Genomic DNA, 24207 nt, shown 5'->3' with positions numbered 1-24207 from the left:
AAAAAAAAAACATAAATTCTCAAAATGAAGGAATCAATAAACCAAACAAAAAAATCAATGGAAAACATCACCAACAGACTAGAACCCTTGAAATACAGACCCCTAAGCATCAAAGATAAAATATATAATCTTGAAAATAAAGTCAACCATGCAGAGAATATGGTAGAAAATGATGAACAGAATTTCTGAGAATTAGGGTACAACATGAAAAAAAAAGTTAAGATGTTTCAGGATAGATAAAGGCAGAGAGATACAAACCAAGGAAAAGAACAATCTTTTCAATGAAATATCAGAAAATTTCCCAAACCTAAAGAATAAATGGAAAATCAAATATGAGAAGCTTATAGTATCTCAAGTATACAAAATTACCAGACCCACACCAAGGCACATTATAATGAAAATGCCTAGCATATAGGATAAGAATAGAATTTTAAAAGCTGAGAGAGAAAAATATTATATTATGTTTAGTGGGAAATCAATTTAGATCTCTGATGATATCTCAATCCAGACCCTCAAAGCTAAGAATTTTGATCTCAGAAAGAAAATATGTGCCAATCAAAAATTTTAAATCCAGGTTCAGTTGGATCCCGGCAGCAGCTGTGGCGGCTCTCATCTTCACAGGCTCTTCTTGCAGTCTTCCTTTCACTTCTAGAAACATGGCTTCTGCTGTGACTGTCTCTGATGGTGTCATCAAGGTATTCAATAATATGAAGGTACGCAAGTCTTCAACACCAGAGATAGTGAAGAAACGTAAGAAGACAGTGCTCTTCTGCCTGAGTGAGGACAAGAAGAACATCATCTTGGAGGAGGGCAAGGAGATCCTTGTAGGTGATGTGGGCCAGACTGTGGATGATCCCCAGGCCACCTTTGTCAAGCTGCTGCCAGACAAGGATTGCCGCTATGCCCTATGTGACGCGACCTCCAAGACCAAGGAGAGCAAGAAGGAGGACCTGGTGTTTATTTTCTGGGCCCCTGAATCTGCACCCCTTAAGAGCAAAATGATCTATGCCAGTTCCAAGGACACCATCAAAAAGAATCAAGCACGAATTACAAGCAAACTGCTATGAGGAGGTCAAGCACCACTGTACCTGGCTGAAAAACTGGGGGGCACTGCTGTCATCTCTCTGGAGGGCAAGCCTTTGTGAGCCCCCTCCAGCCCCATAACTGGAGCATCTGGCAGCCCCAGACCTGCCCTAGGGGGTTGCAGGCTGCCCCCTTCCTGCCAGACCAGAGGGGCTGGTGGGATCCCCACAGGGGGAGGACATTCCCTTCACCCCAGTTGCCAAACAGCTCCCCCACCCCCTGGACCACCCTCCTCCCTCCATCCCTGACAGTTCTGGCCTTCCCAAACTGCTTTTGATCTTCTGTTTCCTCGTGGGTTGAAACAGACCAAGTCTTCCCCCAGGCACCCAGTTTGGGGGGGCTGTATTTTTTTTAATGACACCCCTATTTCCCACCTGTTCCTCCCCCATCCCAGGCTGCCAATTTCTAACCACAGTATTGACTCTGTGCTTGTCTGTTTAGTTCTGTGTATAAATGGAATATTGTGGAGATGATCCCTCCCTGTGCCGGCTGGTTCCCTTCCCTTTTCTCTTGGAATTGACCATTCATGGAAGCAGGACCAGTAAGCAAACTTCAATTAAAAAAAACAAAAAACAAACAAACAAACAAAAAAAGACAATAAAAAGTCTTTTTTTTTAAAAAAAAAAAAAGAATTTTAAGTCCAGCAAAATTAAGCTACAGATTTGAAGATAAAATAAAAACCTTCTATGATGAACAAAAGTTAAAAGAATTTACAACTAGAGAACCTGCACTATAGAATATTCTCAGCAAAATATTCCTAGAAGATGAAATGAAAAAAAAAATAAGAAAGTGAGAGAGATAGAGAACCAGCAAAGGAAGGAGCTACAATAAAGGAATATTCAATCAAAGGAGAAACTAATTCAAAATATAAACCAGAAAAAAAATGACTAGGAATACAAATCATATTTCAATATACATTGGAACATTAATGGCTTAAACTGATAAAAAGATATAGGCTGGAAGATTGGATTGAAAAAAAGAAAGACCCAACAATATGTTGTCTCAAAGAGACCCACCTTAGGAAAAGATATCCAAAGATAAAAGATGGAAGGATGAAAAAAAATCACATGGATCATATAAACAAGCAGGGGTGTCTATCCTAGTAACATATAAAGTGGGCTTTAAGTCACAATTAACCAGAAGTGACAAAGAAAGACATTACATGCTGTTTAAGGGAACTATACATTAACAAGACATAACAATTATAAATATTTATGTCCCAAACAATGGAACATCTACATATATTGAACAAACCCTTCTCATTTCAAGAAACAATTAGACCACAACACAATAATACTGACTTTAACACACTGCTCTCACTACTAGATAGATCTTCTATACAAAGAAACTATAGAACTAAATAATACAATCTATAATTTAGACTTAACAGACATATATAGAATATTCCATCCATCAACAAGTGAATACCGTTTCTTCTCAGTAACACATAGATCCTTCTGTAAATTAGACCATATCTTAGGCCACACAACAACTCTTAGCAAATACAAAAATATAAAGATAATACTGTACATTCTATCAGAACACGATGAATTGAAATTTGAAATTGGTGATAAAATTAAAAAATAGAAGCTATTTCAATACCTGGAGACTAAATAGTATGCTATTGAATGATGTATAGATAGCAGAAGATATCAAAGGGGAGATAAAAAAAAAATTCTTAGAGGTAAATGAGAATTTGAATATAATATACCAAAATTTCTGGAACACTATGTAGGCAGTGCTAAGACGGATGTTCACTGCATTGAACTCATTTATTAAAATAATAGAAATGCAATGAATAAATGACCTAATACTACATCCCAAAGCCCTAGTAAAAGATAAACAAATTAACACCAAGAGCAGTAGAAGACAGAAAGTAATTAAAATCAGAGCTGAAATCAATAACATTGAAACAAAAGAAACATTTCAAAAAATTGAAAAAAATATTGGTTCTTTAAAAAATAAATAAAATTGATAAATCCTTACCCATCCTAATGAAGAGATAAAACTCAAATTACTACAATTTGTGATGAAAAAGGAAATATCATGACAGACACTATTGAATTACAGAAGATAATCAGAAACTATTTTGAAAATTTATACTCTAATAAAATAGAAAATCTCACTGGGTGTGGTGACTCATACCTATAATTCCAGCAGCTCAGGAGGCTGTGACAGGAAGATCATGAGTTCAAAGCCAGCCTAAGCAACAGCAAGGTGTTAAGCAATTCAGTGAAACCCAGTCTCCAAATCAAATACAAAATAGGGCTGGGGATGTGGCTCAGTGTTCTAGTGCCCCTGAGTTCAATCCCTGCTAACCCCTCCACATACAAAAATAGGAAATCTCAAAGACATCAAATAATTGCTAGAGACATATGACTTACCCAAACTGACTGATGTGGACATACACAATTTAAACAGATCAAATTTAAGCAATTAAAATAAAGACCATCAAAAGCTTATGAATTAGTAAAAGCCCAGGCCCATATGGATTCCCAGGCAAGCTCTACAAGACCTTCAAGGAATAATTATCCCCACTACTCCTCAAATTATTTCATGAAAGAGAAAAGAAGAGAGCCCTTCCAAAATCATTGTATGAAGCTATTATCATTGTGATACCAAATCAAAAAAAAGATATAACAAGGAAAAAAAACTTCAGATCAATATCCCTGATAAATATATATACAAAAATTCTCAACAATTCAGACAAAGTGCATACAAAAGCATATTAAAAATATAAACTCCTCAATAAAGTGAAGTTCATCCCAGGATGCAAGATTGGTTCAACATACACAATAAAAGTAATTCATCACATGAATAGCCTTAAAAACAAGACATCATTTCAATAGATGCAGAAAAAGCATTTTACAAAATACAACACCACTTCATGTTCAAAACACTAGAAAAATTAGCAATAGTAAGGAATATACCTAAAAATTGTAAAAGCTATCTATATAATCCCAAGCCCATCATCATTCTGAATGGAAAAAAAATGAAAGCATTTCCTCTAATAACTGAAAAAAGAAAAAATGCTCTCTTTTACCAGTTTTATTTAACATTGTTCTTGAATCTCTACCCACAGGAATTACACAGGAGAAATAAAGAGATGCCAATAGGAAAATAACAACTCAACTATCACTACTTGCTAATAATATGATTCTATATTTAGAAAATCCCAAAAACTCTACCAGGAAAATTCTGAATCTCACAAAAGAATTCAGCAAAGTAACAACACCCATAAATCAAATTGGTTCCTATATATCAGTGATGCCTCCAATGATAGAAATTATGAAAAGTACCCCTGCACAATAGTATCAAAATATAAAATAGTTGAAAATCAATCTAATCAAAGAGATGAAAGACCTCTACAATGAAAACTACAGAACACTAAAGAAGGAAATTTAAGAAGAACTTAGAAGATGGAAAGATCTCCCATGCTCTTGGATAGGCAAAATTAATATTGTCAAAATGACCATACTACCAAAAGTATTACACAGATTTAATGCAATTCCTATTAAAATCCCAATGATTTCTTCATAGAACCAAAAAAAGCAGTTATAAAATTCATTTGGAAAAATAAAATACCCAGAATAGTCAAAGCGATCCTTAGCAAGAAGAGTGAAGCAGGAGGCAACACAATACCAGACTTTAAACTGTACTACAGAACCATAGTAACAAAAAAATGGCATGGTATTGGCACCAAAACAGACAGATACACCAATATTACAGAATAGAAGACAAAAAGATAAACCCTCATAAATACAGTTATCTCCTACCAGAAAAATGTGCCAAAAACATATTGGAGAAAATATAGCCTCCTCAAAATTGGTACTGGGAAAACTGGAAATCCATATTATTAAAATGAAATTAGACCTCTATTACTCACACTGCACAAAACTCCACTTAAAGTAGATAAAAGACTTAGGCACCAGATAGAGGTCCCATACCTAGAAAAAGTGGGCCCAAACCTTCATCATGTCAGCTTAGAAACTGACTTCCTTAATAAGAATCCTAAAGCATCATAAGAGGTAAAATCAAGAATCAATAAATGGGACACTATCAAACTAAAAGCTTCTTCACAGCAAAGGAAACAATCAAGAACATGAAGAGAGAGTTAACAAAATGGGATAAAATATTTGCCCCCTGCACCTCAGATAGAGTGTTAGTCTCCAGAATGTATAAGAACTCAAAACACTTAATACTATAAAAACAAATTATTCAAAACAATTAATACTATAAAAACAAATAATTCAATCAATACATGGACAAAGGAACTCAACAGACACTTCACAGCAGAAATACACTCAGTCAACAAATATATGAAAAAATGATCATCCCTAGCAATTAGAGAAATGCAAATCAAAGCAAAACGAAGATCCCATCTCATTCCAGTCAGAAGAGCAATTATCAAGAATACAAGAAATAATAAATATTGACAAGGATGTAGGGGAAAAGAAAAACTCATACATTGCTGGTGGCACTGCAAATTGGTGCACCCACTTTGGAAAGCAGTATGAGTCCTTAAAAAACTTGGAATGGAACCACCATTTGACCCAGATATCACTCCTCAGTATATACCCACAGGACTTAAAATCAGCATACTATAGTGATGCAGCCACATCAATGTTTATAGCAGCTCCATTTGCAAAACTAAGTTATGAAAACAACCTAGATGCCCTTTAACAGATGAATGGATTAAAAAAACTGGAATGTATACACAATTGAATACTACTCAGCCTCAAAGAAGAATGAAATTTTGGCATTGGCAGGTAAATGGTTGGAGCTTCTTAGAATATCATGCTAAGCAATATAAGCTAATTCCAAAAAAACAAAGGCCAAACATTTTTTCTAATATGTGGATGTTAATTCACAATGGGGGAGGGCTAGGGAAGAAGAGAGGTACTTTTTATTAGACAGAAGGGAGTGAAGGGAGTGGTGGGGTATGAGGTTTGGAAGAAGAGTAGAATGAACCAGACACCATTACCCTATGTCCATATATGATTAGATGACTGGTGTAGTTCTACATCATGTACAACCAGAAGAATAAAAAATTAGATTCCATTTTTGTATGATGTGTCAAAATTCATTCTACTGTCATGTATAACAAATTACAACAAATTAAAAAATACATAATTGAAACATAAAATGAAGCCATTTCTGTACTGTTTTATGGAGCTAAATCTTTTTTTCCTTATATTTTTGTTTTCTTTTTCATATTTTATCTCACTATGTACATGTACAAGGAAATAATATTGGAGAAGACTTTGACCAAAGTGATTACTTGATTTTTAATTGCTACATTGTTTAAAATAGGCTTAATATTTGTTAGCTTGCCACCATTTTATCTGATGTTATTACATACCATGTCAAATGCAAAGTAGCATTGTGATTCTTGATTGTATGATTTTCTTATGTTAATAATGTACAAAATTAAATTCAATGAAAAAGATTTAATATGTTGGAAATTAGATGACATCATATTTAATTTTTTTCTATCTTGCCTCAAACATTTTTATTGTTTTCAACATCAAGTATTAAATTATTTTCATTCAGGTGATCTATTTAATTGAATGTTAACATGTGGTAGTATTTAATAGTAATTAAAATAAAATTTTAAAAATTAAATCAAAAACTAGAGCAAATTTACCATGTGGTGATTCTATTGGTTTGTTAAAGGCAATGTTGTGACAAAATTCATAATAAAAAGAAATTTGGACTGTTTGACATTTATGATCTAGTGAAGTAGAATAATTTTGAGAATGTCACCCATGTTATCCTACCTAGTCTTAAGGTCTGTTTCTCTCAATGTCATGTTAATATTAAAGAAATCAAGTGTAGTTTTTTTTTTTCCTTAAACTAATTTTGAGTCCTACATATACATTTCCTCTGTATATTACAGTACATTAGTGGAAGTAATATTTGGATTAGACTAAGATTTAAATATAAATTTAACTGTTAAACTGGTTGTGGACTTAGTCAATTCTCTTTACTTTGTAAATCCTATGCCTTTATTCATAAAACAAAGACAGTAAAAACATATCTCATATCGTCATTAGCTTAAGTGAAGTGCCATTTATAAAGAACAATATCATGCCTGGCTTATTGCTAGTACTAAAAAAAAATATTAAATTCCTTTTTGGTTCCACCCAGCCATCTTCTAATATTTCTAATATTCAGATCTAATATTTCTAATATTCAGATCTGTTTAAAGTATATTTGGTATATTTTGTTATAGTCAAAGATTATTACATAATTCAACAGATTTTTAAAAAATATCTCTAATAAAGTATTTTAAGAGTCTAAAGCAGAACCATAGAGACTATCTCTAAGGTCACCAGTTTAATCAGAAGTAAGTTTTATCAAGTATCTTCATCTTAAATACTAAAATCATAATTTGTGACCTGGTATACCATCATAGTAATATACTTTGTCTTATAAATATACCTATTTTATCAAATTCTCTAAAAGTGTTTCAAATAAAGGTTTTTCTTCAATAATAACTAAGCTGTTATCTAATGTAGTCTTATATATTTATCACAAAAACTAAGAAAAACTATAAAATATAAGTGGGCAAATCAACATACTATGGCAGTGACATACAGAAGTTTTGGAGCCAAACATATCTAGATTTGAGGACTGTGTATGACAATTAAAAATAATTATGATCTTAGGTTTGTTAGCTATTTTCCATGTGACTCAGTTCTCATATTTGTAAAATGAAGCTATTAATAGCATCAAACTCAGAACTAATTAAAAATTAAACATGAAAAGGCTTAAATTCCATGCTAATAATATTATTAATACCTACCTCATATGGTTGTATTGATATCTTATTTGTCATATTGTAAGGGCTCTATGATTATAAAGTTGATATTGTCATTTTATTGTTTATTTTAGAAATTATAAAATTTATTTTAATTCAGAGAAAGTTTTCATATGTATTACTACATGAGATGTTTCTAAATAATAAATGCAATTTTTCTAAATTAAATAATAAGAAAGTAGCCTTTGAACGTATTTCAAAAAGCAGCAAATTATGGAAGATAAAGTTTTAGGTATGCACTGATTCTTAAGAAGTAGCTACCTTATTCAATACTTATCTATTTTAAATGTTTTGCTAATTCATAAAAGTAACATTAAAGTTTATTATAAATTTATAAACATTTTTTAATTTATACTTTAATAGTTCTTATTTGTAATGAATGCATAATACTTATGAAGTTCTATTTTTGGAATTTAGATTGCTATCAATTTTAATTTTAAAAACAAACTACAGTTTATATAGAAAATAATATACTACCTTGATATTATATATAATTATCATATAAATATGTTTTAATATAATTATATAAATATGTTATATATAATATCAAGATAGTATATATATTTATAGGATATATTACTGTTTTTTCTTTATCACAGTTACAATTTTTCTATTTTTATATTCCATTTGCGGTATTATAATTCCTCATGCTTACTGTATATCAGTGACAAATCCTCTGAAAAGAAAATAGAAAAACTACCACATTTACAATAACAACAACAACAACACACACACACACACACACACACCAAAAAAAACCAAACAAAACTTTGGAATCAACTTAACAAAAAGGTAAAAGATCTATACAATGAAAACTACAGAACCCTAAAGAAAGAAACCAAAGTAGACCTTAGAAGATGGAAAGATCTACCTTGTTTTTGGATAGGCAGAATTAATATTATCAAAATGACCATACTACCAAAAGGACTACACAGATTTAATGTAATTTCAATCAAAATTCCAATTGCATTCCTCATAAAAACAGAAAAAGCATTTATGAAATTAATCTGGAAAAATAAGAGACCCAGAATAGCTAAAGCAATCTTTAGCAGGAAGAGTGAAGCAGGTTGCATCACCATACCAAACCTTAAACTATTCTACAGAGAAATAGTAGAAAAACCAGCATAGAATTGGCACCAAAACAGATTGGTAGATCAATGATGCAGAACAGAGCACACAGAGACTAACCCACAAAACTAAAATTATCTTATATTAAACAAAGGTGCCAAAAATGTGCATTGGAGAAAAGATAGCCTCTTCAACAAATGGTGCTGGGAAAACTGGAAATCTATATGCAAAAAAAAAAAAAGAAAGAAAGAAAGAAAAGAAAAAAAAAGAAATTAAACCACTATATCTCACCATGCATAAAACTCAACTCAAATTGGATTAAGGTCTATGAATTAAACCATTTACTCTGTGTCTAATAGAAGAAAAAGTAGACCCTAATCTTCATCATGAGGGATTAGGTCCCAACTTTCTTAATACCATTCCTATAGAATAAGAATTAAAACCAAGAATCAATAAATGAGTTGGAAACAAACTTAAACGTTTCTTCTCAGCAAAAGAAACAATCTGTGAGGTGAACAGAGAGCCTACATCCTGGGAGCGAATTTTTACCCCTCACACATCAGATAGAGCACTAATCTCTAGAGTATATAAAGAACTCAAAAAGCTAAGCAACAAAAAACCAAACAACCCAATCAACAAATGGGCCAAGGACCAGAACAGACACTTATCAGAAGAGGTTATACAATCAATTAACAAATATATGAAAAAATGTTCATCATCTCTAGCAATTAGAGAAATGCAAATCAAAACTACTCTAAGATACCATCTCACTCCAATCAGAATGGCAGCTATTTATGAAGACAAACAACAATAATTGTTGTCAAGGATGTGTGGAAAAAGGTACACCCATACACTGTTTGTGGGACTGCAAATTGGTGGAGCCAATATGGAAAGCAATATCGAGATTCCTTGGAAAGCTGGGAATGGAACCACCATTTGACCCAGCTATCCCTCTCCTAAGTCTATACTCAAAAGTCTTAAAAACAGCATACTACAGGCACAGCCACACCAAGGTTTAGAGCAGCACAATTCACAATAGCTAAAATAATGCTATGTGAAGTTAGCCAATCCTCCAAAGACAAATGCTGAATGTTTTCTCTGATATAAGGAAGCTGAATCATCATGGGGTAGGGAGGGAGACCATAGGAGAAATAGATGAAATCTAGATAGGCCAGAGAAGTGGGAGGGAAAGAGAGGGGGAAGGGAATTAGCAAGGATGGTGGAATGTGATAGACATCATTATCCAAAGTACATGTATGAAGACATGAATTGGTGTGAACATACTTTATATAAAACCAGAGATATAAAAAAATTGTGCTGTATAAGTGTAATAAGAATTGTAATGCATTCCACTGACATTTATTTTTTAAAAGATCAATAAAAAATGAATTAAAAATTGCTCATGCTTATTTACTACATCTTTTTTATTTTATATTTTTAGGTAGTGGGAATTGAACCCAGTGGATCTTTACAGTGAAGCTACATCCCCAGCCCTTTCTACTTTTATTTTGAGATAGGGTTCACTAAGTTTCTGAGTGTCTCCATAAATTGCTGAGTTTGCCCTTGTACTTGTGATCCTCCTTACTTAGCTCCCTGAGCCACTGAAATTACAGATATATGTTACTCTGTTGCACTTAGAATATAGGTAATATTTTAAATAATAATATTGTTTATTAATTTGTACATATTTCTCCCATATTTTACTGGAGATAGATAGATAGATAGATAGATAACTTTTATTAGTCTTAAACACAATTTTTGATTAATAGCTGAATTTTTTCCTATTTTTTAAGTTTCTAAAATTTTTTTATTTCATTTTTTTACAATTTTACTTAAATTAGAAGCTTAGTTGATTGATTTTTAGCCTAGTTTTTTTTTTTTACTATATACATTTAAAGAAATTTCTTTTCCACTAAGCATTATTTAGCTGAAACAGTCAAATTTTACCATGAATTCCTTTTATTAACATTAACTTCAAAGTATTATTTGATACTCATTGTGATTTATTCTTTGACTTATAGAAGTATATTACTCAATTTTGAAATGTCAAATATTTTGTAGCTATTTTTGTCTGCTTTCTAGCTCACTTCTACTCAAAGACAAGTAATAATGTTTATGTCCTATGAAATTTGTTGAGAAAATAAATTTGAAAGAATAAAGTTCAATAGAAGTAATAAGCTTAAAATTTACTTCTCAACAGAAGAAATAGTACATATTTTCAAAAGCTGAAAGAAAATAAGATAAAAATCCCTGAACACTAGGTCCTGAACACTAGTTCAGGCTCAGTTGTGGCTCAGTGGTACAGTGCTTGCCTTGCATGTGAAGGTCACTGGGTTCAATGCGCAGCACCACATAAAAATAAAATAAAGGTATTGTGTCCATCTACAACTAAAATAATATTTTAAAAAATTATCAGCAATAGAGCCCTACTAAAATTAATTCTAAACTATTTTACATATAAAAGAATGTTTACAGTGCCTAGTAGAGTGCCTGATGCTAAATTGAATTTTTCTGCATAATCCTTATTGTGCCTCTGTCAATTTTATGGAAGAAGAGTACTTTGGTCCTCCCTGTCATTTAGGAAGCACTCTCTTCCAGCTCTTGTAGAGGATAGTGTACAAAGAGTATGAATATTATTACTGAACAGAGCATTTATTTGACATCAGTAAGACTTGTATGGCTTTTTTGCTCGCTCTCTCTCTCTCTCTCTCTCTTTCTCTCTCTCTTTTACAAATTATTCAAATAAATTGAAATAGTGGGTGAATAATTAGCCTGTATCTGAAAAAATTTTTAGCAGTGTTTTTCATGATGTTTTTCTTTTCATGATATTTTTCATGATGTTTTTATTTTCATTTTTTTTTATGAAAAAAAATGTTCATCTGTTACTATGTACCAAAGATTCATATAAGGAATACAATCAGTGATTTCAAGTTTTCTGTCTTTTTTTAAAAAAATACATGTTTTATTGAAACATATATAATACTCTTCTCTACAATTTTTAATGGTCCCTTCATTTTGCCAACATTTAGAGAATGGATCTTATGAGGGGTTATGTTGAAGACATATTTCAATTGTTCACTTAATAATTGAGTAAAAAAAATTCAGATCCAAGAATTTTATCACAGATTTATCAATATTAAGCCAGGACTTTGGATAATGAGCTTTGTTCCAAAAATCAAAATTACTTTATTGTTATAAACAGAAAGACTTTTAAAATAGCAATGAGTTAAAATTATTAGAAAGACTAAATGAGAATCAATGTCATTGCAGAAGCTCTTGAGCTGAGGATACTAAAACCAGGATAATAAAGCTGCAACTTAATCTACAATGTCCATGAAGCTGCTGGATACATAGGGAGATGCCTAGTCTCTCACAAGCTGCTATTATATGTAAAACAGAAAACTCAAGTAAAACAGCATTGGTTTCCCTCCTAACTTACAAATCTTTTAAGTTCATATAACTGGTAGAATTTAATTTGCAACTATATATCTACTAAAAGAAACCATGAAGTATTGTTACAGCTAGATACAAGATCTAAGCAAACATATCTCACATGATCAAAACATTAATTTTATTTTTAAAATTTTTAAATTATATTTTTATTGGCACACTAAAATTATACATCGTGGTAGGATTCATTATGCCATATTTGTGTATGAAAATAACATAATTTGATTGCTCTCACTCCCCTATTGTTAATGGGAAATATTAACTTTTCACAGATCATGTTGGGGTAATGCTGACAAAAAAAAATGGTATTCTTTTTTCTTTTTTTTTTCAATCTTGGAAGAAACAAGCACACTGTGGATGATTTTTTTCATTATATGTTTCAGTAATAAACATATTGGGAAAAACCTTGATTTGAGTTTACTTTGATCTTTAGTATAACTGTCAGGTTTCTTATCATATTCCAATTGCAATATCATTGACTGTGTTCCATCAATTTAGGGGTTTGTGATTAGTTTTATATTTTGATTTATGCACAACACTTTCACAATTTTAATTCAAACTACCAATGACTACCAATGAAAGTTTCAATACAGTTCAGATTATTCAATCTTATTTTTACTTTTATGATATGCCCCTCTTATTCATCATATAATTATTTTCTAATAACCAATGGGTATTTTTACATATACTAAGGAGAGAATCTATAAGATTTATTGTCTTACATTGCATTTTTCCTTAACATCCACTTTTGGTGGTTTTATAGAAATCATTGACATAGCTCCATAAGTTGATAGCTACTGATATGGAAAGACTGAATACTTCACTTGGAGGACAGAATGGCCCAACAGACTTGATAATGATATTGACCACTCTTAAGTGCATAAACTGCTAAGTGGGTTCTTTGATAGTTGCATGTACTCAGAAAATACATCTGCACTCCAGACATTCAAGAATTAGTTTGACTCTATATGGGAAGCTTTATCAACTAAAAGAATTAACACATAAGACAATGGGTCTCACCAATAGACAATGTCAAATATTAGGTTAAAATTCCCCCTGGCATAACTTCACCAAAGTCAAATATCTGTGACTTCTGTTATTTCTGTGAATTATGAAAAGGGGAATAAAATTAGGGGCTGATTTTTAATTTACTATATTAGTTAATAAATTTCTGCATGATCATACATTGTTTAATCATAGATCATGATCATATTTTCATATGGTTTAAGTTAAAATAATAACAGAAGGAGAACAAATACAAAAATGATATTCTTCTTCTAAGTTCTAATGTTATAGGAATATGCAAAGGACACCAGTTGGAGCATTTTGTTTTATTGGCTATATTGCTTTTATGTATTCCTTATCATGGTAAGTACTTTTTTCTGGTTTTCTATCCTACTCTGATGAAAAATGACAGGGAACAGTAGTAATGAAAGTCTGGCAATAACTATGAATGTACACATCAACCTGAGAAAAAAAATAATGTGAATTGGCAATTGTAATAAGAGTGGTGTAATTCAGTAAAATTCCCCAGTCTTGTTAAAAGACATGAATTTAGCACCATACTAAAATTATTATAATTTTCTCATAAATTTTTGAATAGGAGTGCCTAAAACACTATTATTGTTTTTAAACTTTACATTTTTACATAATGTTCAATATTCAAGTTTAAAATAAGTTGCCTAGTTGATCTTAAAATAACTGTATAGCATTCTAACATTCATAATAAATTTGTGAGATACATAATCTCAAATATATGCTATAAGAAATGTTTGTGCTTTATAAAAAGTAAATTTGATTGTGATGACCTGAATTGTATGTTTTTGATGTAATTTTCCAAATCTATTTTAAAATAGATACCATTAGATAACTATAATTTCTTTGTGGTTATATATATATATATATATATATATATATATATATATATATTGTATTGTATTATTCATATTTCACCATTTTTATGTTTAACAGAGGGTGTCTTTCATCTTTGATATTTGGAAATATTATATGTTTTATTCCTGAACACACTCAAGATATAACAGTGAAGAGCAAGCCTTCATAGAATGTGCTAGTGTGGTTATAGGAACAATTTTGACATGTGGTCTCTTCTAAAGGAGCTTACATTTCTAGAAAGGACTTATAGGCAAATAGAATTGTATAAAAAAGCTTGATATATATGGATTGTTACTTGGATATAATATATTACACCTATTTCTAGATGTCCATCCTCTTAAGAAAACCTTTCCATAGCTTATGTTATTTATACTTGTCTGCATTTCTTAGGTGTGTTTCAAAATTATTGTAAACTCATTTCATATGTGTCATGAATATAAAGTTGGAAATATAAAAATTATAAATTAAGAGGAGTCATGGTTTTCTCTTTTACTATGTCATATTTCTTTCTTAAATAAATCAATTTGCTTTTTGTTCACTTTCACACAATCTAAGACTCAATTATCATTTTCTTTTTCTCTTTCAAAGAAATGAATAGCAATTTAATATTAAAAAAATTTTCATTTTAGCTCTGAAAAAAAACCATAATCCAGCAAGAATAAGAAACTATGAACCTAGAGGACCCAGGATGGTGGAGTAGAGGAGATACCATTTCTGGCTGCTCTGTGCATAAATCCGAGAAAGCTATCAGGCAGCTTCTCCACAGGGTCTCGCCATTAACTGAATACAACATCCCAGAGCATGTGACGGGACCCCATACAGCGGATTTTCGCAGAATTCACCAGAGCTGCAAGCACCGGGCAGAACTCTGAGCCTCTGTATTTAGGTAAGACTCCAGACTCTGGTCTCAAAGCCTGCAGTTTGAGCACAGTCATGTCTCTCAAGCTACGGAGCAGAAACACCAAATCAGCACCTCTGCAGAACAGCAGAATTCCAGACTATGCTCCCCTCCCACACAGTTCACCAGACTGCATTCTAGGCACAGCACGAGGACATCCCAGCTCTCCCCACCTCACCAGACACCACATGGGGGAAATAGATGGACCCCATCTTGGAAAACCTTTCTCGCCATCTTTTGTTGGGTGTGTCTACCAATGTGGATCTGCGACTGAATAGGTACCTGGTTTCCAACTCCCCCTACTCCCAGCTGTGATAACTTGGTACAGTAACTATCAGCACAAAATCAGCTCTCAGTTGAACAGGAGCACAGTGCGACCAGGGCTCTGCCCACCTGATGTGATCCGAGGGCAGAGGGCAAGAGGCCCCACAGCTGAGACCTGATAAGCAAGAGAGGAAAGGGGTCTAAAAACTGGGAGCAACTCAGAGAGACCAAGATTAGGGAAGCTCCAGGCAAGAGAGGAAGAGCTCAGTCTTCTCACAATCTTTTTTATTTTTTTTATTGGTTGTTCAAAACATTACAAAGCTCATGACATATCATCTTTCATACATTTGATTCAAGTGGGTTATGAACTCCCATTTTTACCCCAAATACAAATTGCAGAATCACATCGGTTACACAGTCACTAATATGGCATTATCTTCTCACACTCTTTACCTACACCACCCTGAGGGCAGAGATTCAAGCTTGGAATGGACAACTCCACCTATTGGAAGAGAAGAGAAGAAAATGGAACTCTAAGAGTATTTTGTTGTTGTTGTTGTTTGTTTGTTTTTGTTAGTTTGTTTTTTTTTTGTTTTCTTCTCGTCCATTTTATCCTCTTTCTTTCTCCTCTACCCTTCCTTCTCTGGTCCTCACAACCCCAACATATGTGAAACCAAGAGCTTTGCATGAAATAGAACTTTAAGAACTGAGTCACTAGAATAATATAATAGAGGAATTGCATAAGCCACCCCTTTTCAAAATCTTTTTCTCTCTTTTCTTTCTTTCTTTCCTTTTTATTTTTCTTCTTCCCTCTCTTCCCCTTTCAACCTCCTAATTTTTACTATTTTTACTTTTTGTAATTTTTTAAATACATGTGTTTGTTTTTATGCATTCTATTGTCCTCCCATGTATTTTTCTACCCTAAATTACCTCCTGTCTATTTCCCTGCTAATAACCCTCTTTATTAGAGTTCTCCTCCAAATTTCCTAAGTTATATTAACCCCATACCCACACATCTTTCCCCCTTAACATAATGTCATACACCGGACCCCCAGTTCTGCCACCAGAAACTGTACCTCATTTATAAAACTACTGATTATATTTTATATAATTGAATCCAACATTTCTAGACATTGAGATTAACTAATAATGTCTTAATAACAATAATTTACTCAAAGGTGATGTCAACATTGTCCTTCCCCACAAAGGAGGGATCTTGGAACTATACAAGAGCACTAAAAATCTATAGGGTAAAAACAATAACACACCAGTCTTACATAGCAGAAAAGAAATGCAAGCAACATGAAAAGACAAGGGAAGAAATAACCATAAACAATTCAAGACAACATATCATTAGAAAAATTAACCGAAACAGCAGAAAAAATGACAGAGGAAGATTTCAGGATTTACATAATTCAGATGTTTTGAATCTCAAACAAGACATTAGACAACAAATACAGGCAGTGAAAGATAACTTTGACAATGAGCTACATAAACAAATCCAAGAAGGAAAAGATTACCTTTATGGGGAGATAGAGGTTATAAACAAACAGAATTCCTTGAAATGAAAGAAATAATAAACCAAATTAAAAACACAAATGAGAGCATCACCAGCAGAATAGACAACTTAGAAGACAGGACACCAGACAATGAAGACAAAGTATATAATCTTGAAAAGAAAGTAGACAGCACAGTGAAAATGATAAAAACCATGAGTAGAATATCTAAGAGATATGGGATAGCATAAAAAGACCAAATTTAAGAGTAATTGGGATAGAGGAAAGCATAGAGGTCCAAATCAAAGGAATGAGCAATCTGTTCAATGACATATTATCAGAAAACTTTCCAGACATGAAGAATGAAATGGAAATCCAAAGCCAAGAAGCCTACAGGACACCAAATGTGCAAAATTAGAACAGATCCACACCAAGACACAATATAATGAAAATGCTGAACCTACAGAATAAGGGGAGAATTTTTAAAGCCACAAGAGAAATTAATCAGATTACATATAGGGGTAAATCAATTAGGATAATGGCAGATTTTTCAAAACAGACCCTGAAAGCTAGAAGATCCTGGAACAACATTTCAAACTCTGAAAGATAATGGGTTCCAACCAAGTATCTTGTATCAGGCAAAATTAAGCTTCAGATTTGAAGATGAAATAAAAACCTTCCATGATAAACAAAAGATAAAAGAAATTACTGCTAGAAAACCAGCACTACAAAACATCTTTGGCAAAATATTTCATGAAGAGGAAATAAAAAACTACAATGAAAATCAGCAGAGGGAGGTAGTGTGCTAACAGAAAAACTAATCAAAGAGGAAAACCAAGTCAAGTTAAAAAACAGAAATAAACACATATGGCTGGAAATACAAAACATGTCTCAATAGTAACCCTAAATGTTAATGGTTTAAACTTACCAATCAAAAGACATAGGCCAGCAGATTGGATTAAAAACAAAATTCCAACAATATGCTGCCTACAGGAGACTCATTTAATAGGAAGACATATGCAGACTGAAGTTGAAAGGTTGGGAAAAATCATACCACTCACATGGACTGCAGAACCAAGCAGGGGTGTCCATACTCTTATCAAATAAAGTACACTTCAAGCCAAAGTTAATCAAAAGGGATAAAGATGGACATTACAGATTGCTCAAGGGAACCATATACCAACAAGACATAACAATCATAAATATATATGCCCCAAACAATGATGCAGCTATGTTCATCAAACAAACTCTTATCAAGTTCAAGAAACAAATTGACCACAACACAATAATCTTGGGAGACTTTAACACACCTCTCTCAACACTGGACAGATCTTCCAAACAAAAGTTTAATAAAGAAACTATAGAGCTCAATAACATAATTAATAACAGGCTTAACTGACATATGTAGAATATTTCAACCTTCGTCAAGTGGATACACTTTCTTCTCAGCAGCACATGGATCCTTCTCAAAAATAGACCATATACTATGCCACAGGGCAATTCTTAGCAAATACAAAGGAGAAGAGCTACTACCATGTATTTTATCAGACCATAATGGAATGAAATTGGAAATCAATCACAAAATAAAGAATAAAAAATTCTGCATCACAGGGAGATTGAACAATATGCTACTGAATGAACAATGGGTTACAGAAGACATCATTTACATTCTTAGAGGTACATGAGAACACAGACACAACATATCATATCAAAATCTCTAGGACACTATGAAAGCAGTACTAAGAGGAAAATTCATTGCATGAAGTTAATTCCTTAAAAGAAAAAAAAAAAACACCTTAAGCTATACTACCAAGCAATAGTAACCCAAACAGCATGATGTTGGCACCAAACAGACTGATAGACAAATGGTACAGCATAGAGGACACAAAAACTTACACCCCAAATTAAATATTTTTTTTATTCAAAGGCACCAACAACATGCATTGGAGAAAGATAGCATCTTCAACAAATGGTGCTGGGAAAACTGGAAATCCATATGCAACAAAATGAAATTGAATCCCTATCTCTCATCATGCACAAAACTTAACTCAAATGGATCAAGGACCTAGGAGTTAAACCAGAGACTTTGTATCTAACGGAAGTAAAAGTAGGCCCGAATATTCATCATGTGGGATTAGGCTCCAACTTCCTTAATAAGACTTCTATAGCACAATAATTAAAATCAAGAATCAATAAATGGGATGGATTCAAACTAAAAAGCTTCTTCTCAGCAAAAGAAACAATCTGTGGGGTGAAAAGAGAGCCTACATCCTGGGAGCAAATTTTTACCCCTCACACATCACATAGAGCACTAATCTCTAGTGTATATAAAGAACTCAAGAAGCTAAGCACAAAACAAACAAACAAACAAACAAAAACAGATAACCCGACCAATAAATGGACCAAGGACCTGAACAGACACTTCTCAGAAGAGGATATAAAATCAATCAACAAATATATTTAAAAAAATGCTCATCATCTCTAGGAATCAGAGAAATGCAAATCAAAACTACTCTAAGTTATTATCTCACTCCAATCAGAATGGCAACTATTATGAAGACAACAATAAGAAGTGTTGGTGAGGATCTGGGGGAAAAGGTACACTCATACATTGCTGGTGGGACTGCAAATTGGTGCAGCCAATTTGGAAAGCAGTATGAAGGTTCCTTGGAAAGCTGGGAATGGAACCACCATTTGACCCAGCTATTCCTCTTCTCGTACTATACCCAAAGGACTTAAAAACAGCATACTTCAGGGACACAGCCACATCAATGTTTATAGCAGCACAATTCACAGTAGCTATACCATGGAGTCAACCTAGATGTCTTTGAGTGGATGAATGGATAAAAAAAAATGTGGCATTTATACACAATGGAATATTACTTAGCATTAAAAAAGAACAAAATCATGGCATTTGCCGGTAAATCGATTGTGTTGGAGAAGATACTGCTAAGTGAAGTCAGCCAATCCCAAAAAACAAATGCCGAATGTTTTCTCTGATATAAGGGTGGTGACTAATGGGGGGTAGGGAGGGAGAACAAGGGAGGATTGGATTATTCTAGATAGAGAAGAGGGGTGAGAAGGAAAGGGAGGGGGAAGGTGATTAGCAAGGATGGTGGAATATGATGGTCATCATTATACAAAGTACATGTATGAAGACTTGAATTGGGTGTCATTATACCTTATATACAATCAGAGATATGAAAAATTGTGGTATATATGTGTATTAAGAATTGTAATACAAAAAAAGTACCTGTACAATGGCATAAATTGATGTGAACATACTTTATATACAGAAATACGAAAAATTGTGCTCTATATGTGTAATAAGGATTGTATTTTTTAAAAATAATAAAATCAATTAAAAAAAAAGAAAAGGATAAGCCCTCTGTCTTACCCTTTGTAAAAGCTGCCCTAATAGAATGTGTACACAAGAAGTATTTTAAAGAATTCCAGTAAAGGTTATATGGTAATTATAAAAAAAAGAGGAAACTATGAAAAGTTATATTTTTTTTAAATATGCTACATTTCCTTATATTAACTCTTCTAAAATCCCAAAATATGGAGGTTGTGCTACACAACCTTATATCATTTAGTACCATGGTCTTCCTTTTTCCAGCTGTTCACAGTTTGCTCTTAATGACTCACACTCTACTTCACCTCTGGGAACTAATGTTTGTGAAAGGGAGCTGCCTTATTAAAGATTATACTTGTTTCTAGGGAAGCCAAAATGAATGACTAATACAAAGGCTAAAGGCTTTCCCTAACAGACAAAATCTCTAGAAAGCCATCTCTGAACTAGCACTCCCCATGGAACCAAGTGTTTTGTTGTGAGTTTCTTCCAGATAAACCGTTTAGTTGCACCAGACATTTTTTTCCACATTCTTCTCTCAGTGTCATCTCTAACAGAACTCTCCTTCACACAAAATATTGCTTCATAATGTGTGTTCTGTTAAGGACACATTCTTACTTAAGACAGTTCTAAAAAACATTCCATAATAGGATTACAGGTTCTGTTTTATCATGCATTGGTCATACAGCAATGAAGTTCTTGTAATTACTGGGTATGATGGAGTCATGATGGCATGCTGTATTCCTGACACAATATGCCATATGTTTGTTACATTTTTCACTGGTGGTAAGCTGAATGTCATAGAGTTTGGTAGGAGAGAACTAAGTGGTACACTGTCTTAATTGTTTTAGAGGATTGGGGGAAAATAGCAATTATAATGGATGTGAAATAAAATAGATCTTTCTTGGTCTTGGTGATACAGAAAGACAATGAAATTTTATAGTACTTAATCATTAATTTAATATGATGTGAAAACAGAAGGTGTCTTAAGCAGAATAAAAATAGGCTCTTAAATATTGCTTTGGTGGGAAAAGTAAACAAAAGAAAATGTGACTCAAGCCCAAGACTTAATTAATTTATTAAACCAAATTAATATTTGGATATAACAAACTTTCTGAGAATAAGTAAAGAAAGACTGAAAATGGAAGTTTGTCATATAAAAATACTCTGTTATATACAGAACAAGTTCATTTTTAAATGTGAGACTAAATTTTAATGGACACTTAGTTATTTAAATTTCCTGAATCCATAGATGTTACAGTTTGGATATTTGTTATCCTCCAAAAGTTCATGTGAGGTAATGCAAGAAAGTTTAGAGATGAGTGATTAAATTATGACAGTCTTAACCAAATCATTGCATTAATCTGATATGGATTAACTGTCTGCTAACTGTAGGCAGGTATTGTGAGCTTAGAAGAGGTATGTAATGGGGAGCATACTTTGGGGATTTATATTTTGTACCTGAGGAGCAGCCTCTGTCTCCTTCCAATTGCCATTCCCAGAGCTGATTTCCTCCTCCAAACTCTTTCACCATAATGTTATTCTTCACCTCAGGCCTCAGTTATGGAGTTAGACATGTATGGACAGAACCCTCTGAAACCACACATGCCATATAAACTTTTCCTCTTTTAAATTTGACCATGTAAGCTCTTTTGGTTACAGCAATATAAAAGCTGAGTAAAATATTAAATTTTTCCAAACATTCTGGGTCCACATAAATCAACTTCTGATCCACATTAAAAACTAGTATATGTCTTTATGTGGGAAGATGGGTTGTAATAAAATGTATGACCTCACTTTTGTCGACTACCAAATCAGCAACTAGGAGCAAGTCATAATATAACCTAGTCAAGAAGTGTTGAATAGTCTAAACAAGGTAAGAGTTTATACAAGAAAGGAGATATGAGACATATCTAACACATGAGTATGTGAAATGTTTGAAACTGGATCCTAAAATTTCTGAATCATAAATTTATTATATAAATTTAATTAACCAAGAGGATATTGCTATGGAAGCATTCTTCAAACATATATAATAATTTAGAAAAGTCAGTCCACGTACTTCTAAAGTATTTATTGAAACCTTGAAGATGTGATTCCTATTAAAATCCCAATGTCATTCTTCATAGAACTTGAAAAAGCAATCATGAAATTTAACTGGAAAAGTAAGAGACCCAGAATAGCGAAAGTAATAAATAGCAAGAAAAGTGAAACAGGAGGCATCACAATACCAGATTTTAAACTATACTACAGAAAAATAGTAACAAAACCATCATGGTATTGGCACCAAAATAGACATGTAGAACAATGGTACAGAATAAAAGACAGAGACCAACCCACATAAATACAATTATCTCATACTTGACAAAGGAGCCAAAAACATACATTGGAGAAAGAATAGCCTCTTCAACATATGGTGCTAGGAAAACTGGAAATACATATGTAGCAAAATGAAATTAAACATCTCTCATCATGCACAAAACTCAACTCAAAATGGATTAAGGACCTAGGAATTAGACCAGACACCCTGAACCTAATAGAAGAAAAACTAGGCCCAAATCTTTATCATATCAGATTAAGCCCTGACTTCCTTAACAAGAGTCCTAAAGTGTAAGAAATAAAATCAAGAATCAATAAGTAGGATGGATTTATGGATTCAAACTAAAAAGCTTCTTCTCAGCAAAAGAGACAATCATTGAGGTAAAGAGAGAGCCTACAGTATGGGAGCAAATTTTTACCACACATACATCAGATAGATCACTAATCTCCAGGATATATAAAGAACTTCAAAAACTTAATACCCCACCACCAACAACAACAATAACAAACTCAACTCAATTAATAAATTAACATTTCTCAGAAGAAAATATACAAGTGATTAATGAATATATTAAAAAGTGTTCTACATCTCCAGTAATTAGAGAAATGCAAATCAAAACTAAGATTTCATCTCACTTTAGTCAGAATGGCAGTTATCAAGAATACAACCAATAATAAGTGTTAAAGAGGATGTGGGAAAAATGTACACTCATACATTGCTGGTGGGACTGCAAATTGGAGCAACCACATTGAAAAGCAGTGTGAAGATTTCTCAGAAAATCTGGAACAGAACCACCATTTGATCCACCTATCCCACTCCTCCATCTATATGCAAAGTACTTAAAATCAGCATAATATAGTGACATAGCCACATCAATGTTTATAGCATCTGAATTCACAATTGTTATACTGTGGGACCAAGCTCTATGCCCATCAATAGATTAAAGGATAAAGAAACTGTGGAATATTACTCAGAATTAAAAGAGAATGAAAGTATGGCATTTGCAGGTAAATGGATGGAGTTGGAGAATATTATGCTAAGCAAAGTAAGCCTACCCCCCAAACTAAAGGTGAAATGTTTTCTCAATTAGTGGATGCTGATCTATGATGGGGGAATGGGGATTGGAGGAACTCTGGATTGGGCAAAGGGGAGGGTGGGGAAGGGTTATGAGAATAGAAAAGATGGAGACCTGCGACCAACCGGTGGAGCAGGCCCAGCGGCCCGCCGGCGTGGTAGACAAATCGCCCCAATTGGAGGAGGGGCGGAGCAGAGCCGCCTCCCGTGGCTGCAAGGTGGGCAGACCTGCAACCGACCAGCAGAGCAGGCACAGCGGCCCGCCGGCGTGGTAGACACATCACCCCAATTGGAGGAAGGTCCCAGCTGCTGCCCACAAGGTAGGCAGACTGCGCCTCCCGGAGAAGGGGCCCGGCGGCATGCCGGCCTAGTTGAAATATCACCCCATTGGAGGAGGGGCACAGCCGCCACCTGCGCCTGCAAGGTAAGCAGACCTGCAACCTGGAGAACAGGCCCAGCGGCCTGCCAGCATGGTAGACAGATCAT

The 24207-nt window shown here is 33.4% G+C and overlaps 1 pseudogene; it reads left to right on the top strand.

Moving 5' to 3' along the window:
* The first annotated feature begins 656 nt into the window (after positions 1-656).
* LOC124102772 (cofilin-1-like) lies at positions 657-1648 on the top strand (annotated as a pseudogene).
* Positions 1649-24207: the final 22559 nt, after the last annotated feature.

The sequence above is a fragment of the Marmota monax genome, unplaced genomic scaffold (genome assembly GCF_021218885.2).
Source record: "Marmota monax isolate L192 unplaced genomic scaffold, Marmota_monax_Labrador192_F-V1.1 WCK01_AAM20220418_F8-fsc00002, whole genome shotgun sequence".
NCBI classification, from domain to species: Eukaryota; Metazoa; Chordata; class Mammalia; order Rodentia; family Sciuridae; genus Marmota; species Marmota monax.
The sequence above is the reverse complement of the archived record's forward strand: the minus strand, read 5'-3'. Positions and strand labels throughout refer to the sequence as shown.